This window comes from Mesoplodon bidens (genome assembly GCF_964165515.1).
Source record: "Mesoplodon bidens genome assembly, chromosome: 4".
Classification (NCBI taxonomy): Eukaryota; Metazoa; Chordata; class Mammalia; order Artiodactyla; family Ziphiidae; genus Mesoplodon; species Mesoplodon bidens.
The window spans coordinates 28,558,283-28,571,436 of record NC_138160.1 but is presented as its reverse complement, the minus strand read 5'-3'; positions in this window follow the sequence as shown (position 1 = coordinate 28,571,436).

Genomic DNA, 13,154 nt, shown 5'->3' with positions numbered 1-13,154 from the left:
CAATATATGCAAATCAATCAACGTGATACACCATATTAACCATTTGAAGGAGAAAAACCATATGGTCATCGCAATAGATGCAGAGAAAGCTTTTGACAAAATTCAGCACCCATTTATGATAAAAACCCTCCAGAAAGTAGGCATAGAGGGAACTTTCCTCCACATAATAAAGGCCATATTTGACAAACCCACAGCCAACATCGTCCTCAATGGTGCAAAGCTGAAACCATCTCCACTAAGATCAGGAAGAAGACAAGGCTGCCCACTCTCGCCACTCTTATTCAACATAGTTTTGGAACTTTTAGCCACAGCAATCCGAGAAGAAAAGGAAATAAAAGGAATCCAAATTGGAAAAGAAGAAGTAAAGCTGTCAGTGTTTGCAGATGACATGATACTATACATAGAGAATCCTAAAGGTGCTACCAGAAAACTACTAGAGCTAATCAATGAATCTGGTAAAGTAGCAGGATACAAAATTAATGCACAGAAATCTCTGGCATACCTATACACTAATGGTGAAAAACCTGAAAGTGAAATCAAGAAATCACTCCCATTTACCACTGAAGCCAAAAGAATAAAATATCTTGGAATAAACCTACCTCAGGAGACAGAACACCTGTATGCAGAAAATTATAAGACACTGATGAAAGTAATTAAAGATGACACAAACAGATGGAGAGATATACCATGTTCTTGGATTCGAAGAATCAGCATCGTGAAAATGACTGTTCTCCCCAGAGCAATCTACAGATTCAATGCAATCCCTATCAAACTACCACTGTCATTTTTTACAGAACTACAACCAAAAATTTCACAATATGTATGGAAACACAAAAGACCCCGAAGAGCCAAAGCAATCTTGAGAACGAAAAACGGAGCTGGAGGAATCAGGCTCCCTGACTTCAGACTATACTGCAAAGCTACAGTAATCAAGACAATATGGTACTGGCACATAAACAGAAATATAGATCAATGGAACAGGACAGAAAGCCCAGAGACAAACCCAGGCACATATCGTCACCTTACCTTTGATAAACGGGGCAGGAGTGTACAGGGGAGAAAGGACAGCCTCTTCAATAAGTGGTGCTGGAGAAACTGGACAGGTACACGTAAAAGTATGAGATTAGATCACTCCCTAACACCATACATAAAAATAAGCTCAAAATGGATTAAAGACCAAAATGGAAGGGAGGAAACTCTCATACTCTTACATGAAAACATTGGCAGAACACTCTCTGACAGAAATCACAGCAAGATCCTTTTTGACCCACCTTCTAGACAATTGGAAATATAAACAAACATAAACAACTGGGACCTAAAGAAACTTCGAAGCTTTGGCAGAGCAAAAAAAACCATAAACAAGACCAAAAGAAAACCATCAGAATGGGAGAAAATATTTGCAATTGAAGCAACTGACAAAAGATTAATCTCCAAAATTTACAAGGAGCACATGCAGCTCAATAACAAAAAAAATACAACCCAATCCAAAAATGGGCAGAAGACCTAAATAGACGTTTCTCCAAAGAAGATATACAGACTGCCGACAAACACATGAAAGAAGGCTCAACATCATTCATCATCAGAGAAATGCAAATCAAAACTACAATGAGATATCATCTCACACCAGTCAGAATGGCCATCATCAAAAATTCTAGAAACAATAAATGCTGGAGAGGGTGTGGAGAAAAGGGAACACTCTTGTACTGCTGGTGGGAATGTGAATTGGCACAGCCACTATGGAGAACAGTATGGAGGTTCCTTAAAAACTACACATAGAGCAACCATATGACGCAGCAATCCCACTACTGGGCATATACCCTGAGAAAACCATAATTCAAAAAGAGTCATGTACCAAAATGTTTATGGCAGCTCTATTTACAATAGCCTGGAGATGGAAACAACCTAAGTGTCCATCATCAGATGAACAGATAAAGAAGATGTGGCACATATATACAATGGAATATTACTCAGCCATAAAAAGAAACGAAACTGAGCTATTTGTAATGAGGTGGATGGACCTAGAGTCTGTCATACAGAGTGAAGTCAGTCAGAAAGAGAAAGACAAATACCTTATGCTAATACATATATATGGAATTTTAAAGAAAAGATGGCATGAAAACCTACGGATAAGACAGGAATAAGGACAGAGTCCTACCACAGAATGGACTTGAGGATGTGGGGAGTGGGAAGGGTAAGCTGTGACAAAGTGAGAGAGTGGCATGGACATACATATACTACCAAAAGTAAAAGAGATAGCTAGTGAGAAGCAGCCACAAATCACAGGGCTTTCCGCTCGCTGCTTTGTGACCACATAGAGGGGAGGGATAGGGAGGGGGTGAGGGATAGGGAGGGGGGAGTGAGGGAGACGCAAGAGGGAAGATATATGGGAACATATATCTATGTATAACTGATTCACATTGTTATACAGCAAAAACTAACACATCCTTTAAAAGCAATTATACTCCAATACAGATGGAGAAAAAAAATCAAATGAATATATTTACCACATAAGCTTAATATATACTCTACTTTTGGACTGATCCAAGTGTGATGCATATTTGTTTTTCAGAAAAGCAAAATTTGATCATAAATATGATAAGCATTATCAAATGATATGCTTCAATATAAAGTATTTTTTAAAACTTAAAAACAGAAAGAGGAAACATCTTGAAAGAACAACCTAACCTTGAACCTAAAGGAATTAGAGAAAGAAGAACAAAAAAACCCAAAAGATAGCAGAAGGAAAGAAATCATAAAGATCAGATCAGAAATAAATGAAAAAGAAATGAAAGAAATGATAGCAAAGATCAATAAAACTAAAAGCTGGTTCTTTGAGAAGATAAACAAAATTGATAAACCATTAGCCAGACTCATCAAGCAAAAAAGGGAGAAGACTCAAATCAATAGAGTTTGATATGAGAAGGAGAAGTACCGACTGACACTGCAGAAATACAAAAGATCATGAGAGATTACTACATGCAACTCTCTTCCAATACAATGGACAACCTGGAAGAAATGGACAAATTCTTAGAAATGCACAACGTGCGAAGACTGAATCAGGACAAAATAGAAACTATGAACACACCAATCACAAGCACTGAAATTGAAAGTGTGATTAAAAATCTTCCAACAAACAAATGCCAAGGACCAGATGGCTTCACAGGCGAATTCTTTCAAACATTTAGAGAAGAGCTAACACCCATCCTTCTCAAACTCTTCCAAAATTTAGCAGAGGGAGGAACACTCCCAAACTCATTCTACGAGGCCACCATCACCCTGATACCAAAACCAGACAAGGATGTCACCAAGAAAGCAAACTACAGGCCAATAGCACTGATGAACATAGATGCAAATGTCCTCAACAAACTACTAGCAAACAGAATCCAACAGCACATTCAAAGGATCATACACCATGATCCACGGGGGTTTAACCCAGGAATGCAAGGATTCTTCAATATATGCAAATCAATCAACGTGATACACCATATTAACCATTTGAAGGAGAAAAACCATATGGTCATCGCAATAGATGCAGAGAAAGCTTTTGACAAAATTCAGCACCCATTTATGATAAAAACCCTCCAGAAAGTAGGCATAGAGGGAACTTTCCTCCACATAATAAAGGCCATATTTGACAAACCCACAGCCAACATCGTCCTCAATGGTGCAAAGCTGAAACCATCTCCACTAAGATCAGGAAGAAGACAAGGCTGCCCACTCTCGCCACTCTTATTCAACATAGTTTTGGAACTTTTAGCCACAGCAATCCGAGAAGAAAAGGAAATAAAAGGAATCCAAATTGGAAAAGAAGAAGTAAAGCTGTCAGTGTTTGCAGATGACATGATACTATACATAGAGAATCCTAAAGGTGCTACCAGAAAACTACTAGAGCTAATCAATGAATCTGGTAAAGTAGCAGGATACAAAATTAATGCACAGAAATCTCTGGCATACCTATACACTAATGGTGAAAAACCTGAAAGTGAAATCAAGAAATCACTCCCATTTACCACTGAAGCCAAAAGAATAAAATATCTTGGAATAAACCTACCTCAGGAGACAGAACACCTGTATGCAGAAAATTATAAGACACTGATGAAAGTAATTAAAGATGACACAAACAGATGGAGAGATATACCATGTTCTTGGATTCGAAGAATCAGCATCGTGAAAATGACTGTTCTCCCCAGAGCAATCTACAGATTCAATGCAATCCCTATCAAACTACCACTGTCATTTTTTACAGAACTACAACCAAAAATTTCACAATATGTATGGAAACACAAAAGACCCCGAAGAGCCAAAGCAATCTTGAGAACGAAAAACGGAGCTGGAGGAATCAGGCTCCCTGACTTCAGACTATACTGCAAAGCTACAGTAATCAAGACAATATGGTACTGGCACATAAACAGAAATATAGATCAATGGAACAGGACAGAAAGCCCAGAGACAAACCCAGGCACATATCGTCACCTTACCTTTGATAAACGGGGCAGGAGTGTACAGGGGAGAAAGGACAGCCTCTTCAATAAGTGGTGCTGGAGAAACTGGACAGGTACACGTAAAAGTATGAGATTAGATCACTCCCTAACACCATACATAAAAATAAGCTCAAAATGGATTAAAGACCAAAATGGAAGGGAGGAAACTCTCATACTCTTACATGAAAACATTGGCAGAACACTCTCTGACAGAAATCACAGCAAGATCCTTTTTGACCCACCTTCTAGACAATTGGAAATATAAACAAACATAAACAACTGGGACCTAAAGAAACTTCGAAGCTTTGGCAGAGCAAAAAAAACCATAAACAAGACCAAAAGAAAACCATCAGAATGGGAGAAAATATTTGCAATTGAAGCAACTGACAAAAGATTAATCTCCAAAATTTACAAGGAGCACATGCAGCTCAATAACAAAAAAAATACAACCCAATCCAAAAATGGGCAGAAGACCTAAATAGACGTTTCTCCAAAGAAGATATACAGACTGCCGACAAACACATGAAAGAAGGCTCAACATCATTCATCATCAGAGAAATGCAAATCAAAACTACAATGAGATATCATCTCACACCAGTCAGAATGGCCATCATCAAAAATTCTAGAAACAATAAATGCTGGAGAGGGTGTGGAGAAAAGGGAACACTCTTGTACTGCTGGTGGGAATGTGAATTGGCACAGCCACTATGGAGAACAGTAAGGAGGTTCCTTAAAAACTACACATAGAGCAACCATATGACGCAGCAATCCCACTACTGGGCATATACCTTGAGAAAAACATAATTCAAAAAGAGTCATGTACCAAAATGTTTATTTCAACTCTATTTACAATAGCCCGGAGATGGAAACAACCTAAGTGTCCATCATCAGATGAACAGATAATGAAGATGTCGCATATATGTACAATGGAATATTACTCAGCCAAAAAAAATGAAACTGAGCTATTTTTAATGACGTGGATGGAACTAGAGTCTGTCATACAGAGTGAAGTCAGTCCGAAAGAGAAAGACAAATACCTTATGCTAATACATATATATGGAATTAAAAAAAAAAGATATCATGAAAACCTACAGGTAAGACAGGAATAAGGACAGATTCCTACCAGAGAATGGACTTGAGGATGTGGGGAGTTGGAAAGGTAAGATGAGAAAAAGTGAGAGAGTGGCATTGACATACATATACTCCCAAAAGTAAAAGAGATAGCTAGTGGGAAGCAGCCACAAATCACAGGGAGTTCTGCTCGCTGCTTTGTGACCCCATACAGGGGAGGGATAGGGAGGGATTGAGGGATAGGGAGGGGGGAGTGAGGGACATGCAAGAGGGATTATATATGGGAACATATGTCTATGTATAACTGATTCACATTGTTATACAGCAAAAATTAACACATTCTTTAAAGGCAATTATACTCCAATACAGAGGTAGAAAAAAAATCAAATGAATATATTTACCACAAAAGCTTTATATATACTCTATTTTGGACTGATCCAAGTGTGATGCATATTTGTTTTTCAAAAAGCAGAATTTGATCATAAATATGATAAGCATTATCATATGATATGATTCAATAAAAACTATTTTTTAAACGTTAAAAAAAAAAGAAAGAGGAAACATCTTGAAAGAACAAACTAACCTTGAACCTAAAGGAATTAGAGAAACAAGAACAAAAAACCCCAAAAGTTAGCAGAAGGAAAGAAATCATAAAGATCAGATCAGAAATAAATGAAAAAGAAATGAAAGAAATGATAGCAAAGATCAATAAAACTAAAAGCTGGGTCCTTGAGAAGATAAATAAAATTGATAAACCATTAGCCAGACTCATCAAGCATAAAAGGGAGAAGACTCAAATCAATGGAATTTTATGTGAAAAGGAGAAGTAACGAGTGACACTGCAGAAATACAAGGGATCATGAGAGATTACTACATGCAACTCTCTGCCAATACAATGGACAACCTGGAGGAAATGGACAAATACTTAGAAATGCACAACCTGAGAAGACGGAATTAGGCTGAAATAGAAACTATGAACAGACCAATCCCAAACACTGAAATTGAAAAAGTGATTTAAAATCTTCCAACAAACAAATGCCAAGGACCAGATGGCTTCACAGGCGAATTCTTTCAAACATTTAGAGAAGAGCTAACACCTATCCGTCTCAAACTCTTCCAAAATATAGCACAGGAACAATCCCAAACTCATTCTGAGGCCACCATCACACTGATACCAACACTAAACAAGGATGTCACCAAGAAAGAAAACTACAGGCCAAGGGCACTGATAAACATACATGCAAATATCCTCAACAAACTACTGGCAAACAGAATCCAACAGCACATTCAAAGGATCATACACCATGATCAAGGGGGGTTTAACTCAGGAATGCAAGGATTCTTCAATATATACAAATCAATCAACGTGATACACCATATTAACAAATTGAAGGAGAAAAACCATATGGTCATCGCAATAGATGCAGAGAAAGCTTTTGACAAAATTCAGCACCCACTTATGATAAAAACCCTCCAGAAAGTAGGCATAGAGGGATCTTTCCTCTACATAATAGAGGCCATATTTGACAAACCCACAGCCAACATCGTCCTCAATGGTGAAAAATGAAACCATCTCCACTAAGATCAGGAAGAAGACAAGGCTGCCCACTCTCGCCACTCTTATTCAACATAGTTTTGGAACTTTTAGCCACAGCAATCCGAGAAGAAAAGGAAATAAAAGGAATCCAAATTGGAAAAGAAGAAGTAAAGCTGTCAGTGTTTGCAGATGACATGATACTATACATAGAGAATCCTAAAGGTGCTACCAGAAAACTACTAGAGCTAATCAATGAATCTGGTAAAGTAGCAGGATACAAAATTAATGCACAGAAATCTCTGGCATACCTATACACTAATGGTGAAAAACCTGAAAGTGAAATCAAGAAATCACTCCCATTTACCACTGAAGCCAAAAGAATAAAATATCTTGGAATAAACCTACCTCAGGAGACAGAACACCTGTATGCAGAAAATTATAAGACACTGATGAAAGTAATTAAAGATGACACAAACAGATGGAGAGATATACCATGTTCTTGGATTCGAAGAATCAGCATCGTGAAAATGACTGTTCTCCCCAGAGCAATCTACAGATTCAATGCAATCCCTATCAAACTACCACTGTCATTTTTTACAGAACTACAACCAAAAATTTCACAATATGTATGGAAACACAAAAGACCCCGAAGAGCCAAAGCAATCTTGAGAACGAAAAACGGAGCTGGAGGAATCAGGCTCCCTGACTTCAGACTATACTGCAAAGCTACAGTAATCAAGACAATATGGTACTGGCACATAAACAGAAATATAGATCAATGGAACAGGACAGAAAGCCCAGAGACAAACCCAGGCACATATCGTCACCTTACCTTTGATAAACGGGGCAGGAGTGTACAGGGGAGAAAGGACAGCCTCTTCAATAAGTGGTGCTGGAGAAACTGGACAGGTACACGTAAAAGTATGAGATTAGATCACTCCCTAACACCATACATAAAAATAAGCTCAAAATGGATTAAAGACCTAAATGGAAGGGAGGAAACTCTCATACTCTTACATGAAAACATTGGCAGAACACTCTCTGACAGAAATCACAGCAAGATCCTTTTTGACCCACCTTCTAGACAATTGGAAATATAAACAAACATAAACAACTGGGACCTAAAGAAACTTCGAAGCTTTGGCAGAGCAAAAAAAACCATAAACAAGACCAAAAGAAAACCATCAGAATGGGAGAAAATATTTGCAATTGAAGCAACTGACAAAAGATTAATCTCCAAAATTTACAAGGAGCACATGCAGCTCAATAACAAAAAAAATACAACCCAATCCAAAAATGGGCAGAAGACCTAAATAGACGTTTCTCCAAAGAAGATATACAGACTGCCGACAAACACATGAAAGAAGGCTCAACATCATTCATCATCAGAGAAATGCAAATCAAAACTACAATGAGATATCATCTCACACCAGTCAGAATGGCCATCATCAAAAATTCTAGAAACAATAAATGCTGGAGAGGGTGTGGAGAAAAGGGAACACTCTTGTACTGCTGGTGGGAATGTGAATTGGCACAGCCACTATGGAGAACAGTAAGGAGGTTCCTTAAAAACTACACATAGAGCAACCATATGACGCAGCAATCCCACTACTGGGCATATACCTTGAGAAAAACATAATTCAAAAAGAGTCATGTACCAAAATGTTTATTTCAACTCTATTTACAATAGCCCGGAGATGGAAACAACCTAAGTGTCCATCATCAGATGAACAGATAATGAAGATGTCGCATATATGTACAATGGAATATTACTCAGCCAAAAAAAATGAAACTGAGCTATTTTTAATGACGTGGATGGAACTAGAGTCTGTCATACAGAGTGAAGTCAGTCCGAAAGAGAAAGACAAATACCTTATGCTAATACATATATATGGAATTAAAAAAAAAAGATATCATGAAAACCTACAGGTAAGACAGGAATAAGGACAGATTCCTACCAGAGAATGGACTTGAGGATGTGGGGAGTTGGAAAGGTAAGATGAGAAAAAGTGAGAGAGTGGCATTGACATACATATACTCCCAAAAGTAAAAGAGATAGCTAGTGGGAAGCAGCCACAAATCACAGGGAGTTCTGCTCGCTGCTTTGTGACCCCATACAGGGGAGGGATAGGGAGGGATTGAGGGATAGGGAGGGGGGAGTGAGGGACATGCAAGAGGGATTATATATGGGAACATATGTCTATGTATAACTGATTCACATTGTTATACAGCAAAAATTAACACATTCTTTAAAGGCAATTATACTCCAATACAGAGGTAGAAAAAAAATCAAATGAATATATTTACCACAAAAGCTTTATATATACTCTATTTTGGACTGATCCAAGTGTGATGCATATTTGTTTTTCAAAAAGCAGAATTTGATCATAAATATGATAAGCATTATCATATGATATGATTCAATAAAAACTATTTTTTAAACGTTAAAAAAAAAAGAAAGAGGAAACATCTTGAAAGAACAAACTAACCTTGAACCTAAAGGAATTAGAGAAACAAGAACAAAAAACCCCAAAAGTTAGCAGAAGGAAAGAAATCATAAAGATCAGATCAGAAATAAATGAAAAAGAAATGAAAGAAATGATAGCAAAGATCAATAAAACTAAAAGCTGGGTCCTTGAGAAGATAAATAAAATTGATAAACCATTAGCCAGACTCATCAAGCATAAAAGGGAGAAGACTCAAATCAATGGAATTTTATGTGAAAAGGAGAAGTAACGAGTGACACTGCAGAAATACAAGGGATCATGAGAGATTACTACATGCAACTCTCTGCCAATACAATGGACAACCTGGAGGAAATGGACAAATACTTAGAAATGCACAACCTGAGAAGACGGAATTAGGCTGAAATAGAAACTATGAACAGACCAATCCCAAACACTGAAATTGAAAAAGTGATTTAAAATCTTCCAACAAACAAATGCCAAGGACCAGATGGCTTCACAGGCGAATTCTTTCAAACATTTAGAGAAGAGCTAACACCTATCCGTCTCAAACTCTTCCAAAATATAGCACAGGAACAATCCCAAACTCATTCTGAGGCCACCATCACACTGATACCAACACTAAACAAGGATGTCACCAAGAAAGAAAACTACAGGCCAAGGGCACTGATAAACATACATGCAAATATCCTCAACAAACTACTGGCAAACAGAATCCAACAGCACATTCAAAGGATCATACACCATGATCAAGGGGGGTTTAACTCAGGAATGCAAGGATTCTTCAATATATACAAATCAATCAACGTGATACACCATATTAACAAATTGAAGGAGAAAAACCATATGGTCATCGCAATAGATGCAGAGAAAGCTTTTGACAAAATTCAGCACCCACTTATGATAAAAACCCTCCAGAAAGTAGGCATAGAGGGATCTTTCCTCTACATAATAGAGGCCATATTTGACAAACCCACAGCCAACATCGTCCTCAATGGTGAAAAATGAAACCATCTCCACTAAGATCAGGAAGAAGACAAGGCTGCCCACTCTCGCCACTCTTATTCAACATAGTTTTGGAACTTTTAGCCACAGCAATCCGAGAAGAAAAGGAAATAAAAGGAATCCAAATTGGAAAAGAAGAAGTAAAGCTGTCAGTGTTTGCAGATGACATGATACTATACATAGAGAATCCTAAAGGTGCTACCAGAAAACTACTAGAGCTAATCAATGAATCTGGTAAAGTAGCAGGATACAAAATTAATGCACAGAAATCTCTGGCATACCTATACACTAATGGTGAAAAACCTGAAAGTGAAATCAAGAAATCACTCCCATTTACCACTGAAGCCAAAAGAATAAAATATCTTGGAATAAACCTACCTCAGGAGACAGAACACCTGTATGCAGAAAATTATAAGACACTGATGAAAGTAATTAAAGATGACACAAACAGATGGAGAGATATACCATGTTCTTGGATTCGAAGAATCAGCATCGTGAAAATGACTGTTCTCCCCAGAGCAATCTACAGATTCAATGCAATCCCTATCAAACTACCACTGTCATTTTTTACAGAACTACAACCAAAAATTTCACAATATGTATGGAAACACAAAAGACCCCGAAGAGCCAAAGCAATCTTGAGAACGAAAAACGGAGCTGGAGGAATCAGGCTCCCTGACTTCAGACTATACTGCAAAGCTACAGTAATCAAGACAATATGGTACTGGCACATAAACAGAAATATAGATCAATGGAACAGGACAGAAAGCCCAGAGACAAACCCAGGCACATATCGTCACCTTACCTTTGATAAACGGGGCAGGAGTGTACAGGGGAGAAAGGACAGCCTCTTCAATAAGTGGTGCTGGAGAAACTGGACAGGTACACGTAAAAGTATGAGATTAGATCACTCCCTAACACCATACATAAAAATAAGCTCAAAATGGATTAAAGACCTAAATGGAAGGGAGGAAACTCTCATACTCTTACATGAAAACATTGGCAGAACACTCTCTGACAGAAATCACAGCAAGATCCTTTTTGACCCACCTTCTAGACAATTGGAAATATAAACAAACATAAACAACTGGGACCTAAAGAAACTTCGAAGCTTTGGCAGAGCAAAAAAAACCATAAACAAGACCAAAAGAAAACCATCAGAATGGGAGAAAATATTTGCAATTGAAGCAACTGACAAAAGATTAATCTCCAAAATTTACAAGGAGCACATGCAGCTCAATAACAAAAAAAATACAACCCAATCCAAAAATGGGCAGAAGACCTAAATAGACGTTTCTCCAAAGAAGATATACAGACTGCCGACAAACACATGAAAGAAGGCTCAACATCATTCATCATCAGAGAAATGCAAATCAAAACTACAATGAGATATCATCTCACACCAGTCAGAATGGCCATCATCAAAAATTCTAGAAACAATAAATGCTGGAGAGGGTGTGGAGAAAAGGGAACACTCTTGTACTGCTGGTGGGAATGTGAATTGGCACAGCCACTATGGAGAACAGTAAGGAGTTTCCTTAAAAACTACACATAGAGCAACCATATGACGCAGCAATCCCACTACTGGGCATATACCCTGAGAAAACCATAATTCAAAAAGAGTCATGTACCAAAATGCTTATTTCAACTCTATTTACAATAGCCCGGAGATGGAAACAACCTAAGTGTCCATCATCAGATGAACAGATAATGAAGATGTCACATATATGTACAATGGAATATTACTCAGCCAAAAAAAATGAAACTGAGCTATTTTTAATGACGTGGATGGAACTAGTGTCTGTCATACAGAGTGAAGTCAGTCAGAAAGAGAAAGACAAATACCTTATGCTAATACATATATATGGAATTAAAAAGAAAGACACCATGAAAGCCTACAGGTACGACAGGAATAAGGACAGAGTCCTACTAGAGAATGGACTTGAGGAAGTGGGGAGTGGGAAGGGTAAGATGAGAAAAAGTGAGAGAGTGGCATTGACATACATATACTCCCAAAAGTAAAATAGATAGCTAGTGGGAAGCAGCCACAAATCACAGGGAGTTCTGCTCGCGCTTTGTGACCCCATACAGGGGAGGGATAGGGAGGGATTGAGGGATAGGGAGGGGGGAGTGAGGGACATGCAAGAGGGATTATATATGGGAACATATTTCTACGTATAACTGATTCACATTGTTATACAGCAAAAATTAACACATTCTTTAAAGGCAATTATACTCCAATACAGAGGTAGAAAAAAAATCAAATGAATATATTTACCACAAAAGCTTTATATATACTCTATTTTGGAGTGATCCAAGTGTGATGCATATTTGTTTTTCAAAAAGCAGAATTTGATCATAAATATGATAAGCATTATCATATGATATGATTCAATAAAAACTATTTTTTAAATGTTAAAAAAAAAGAAAGAGGAAACATCTTGAAAGAACAACCTAACCTTGAACCAAAATGAATTAGAGAAACAAGAACAAAAAACCCCAAAGTTAGCAGAAGGAAAGAAATCATAAAGATCAGATCAGAAATAAATGAAAAAGAAATGAAAGAAATGATAGCAAAGATCAATAAAACTAAAA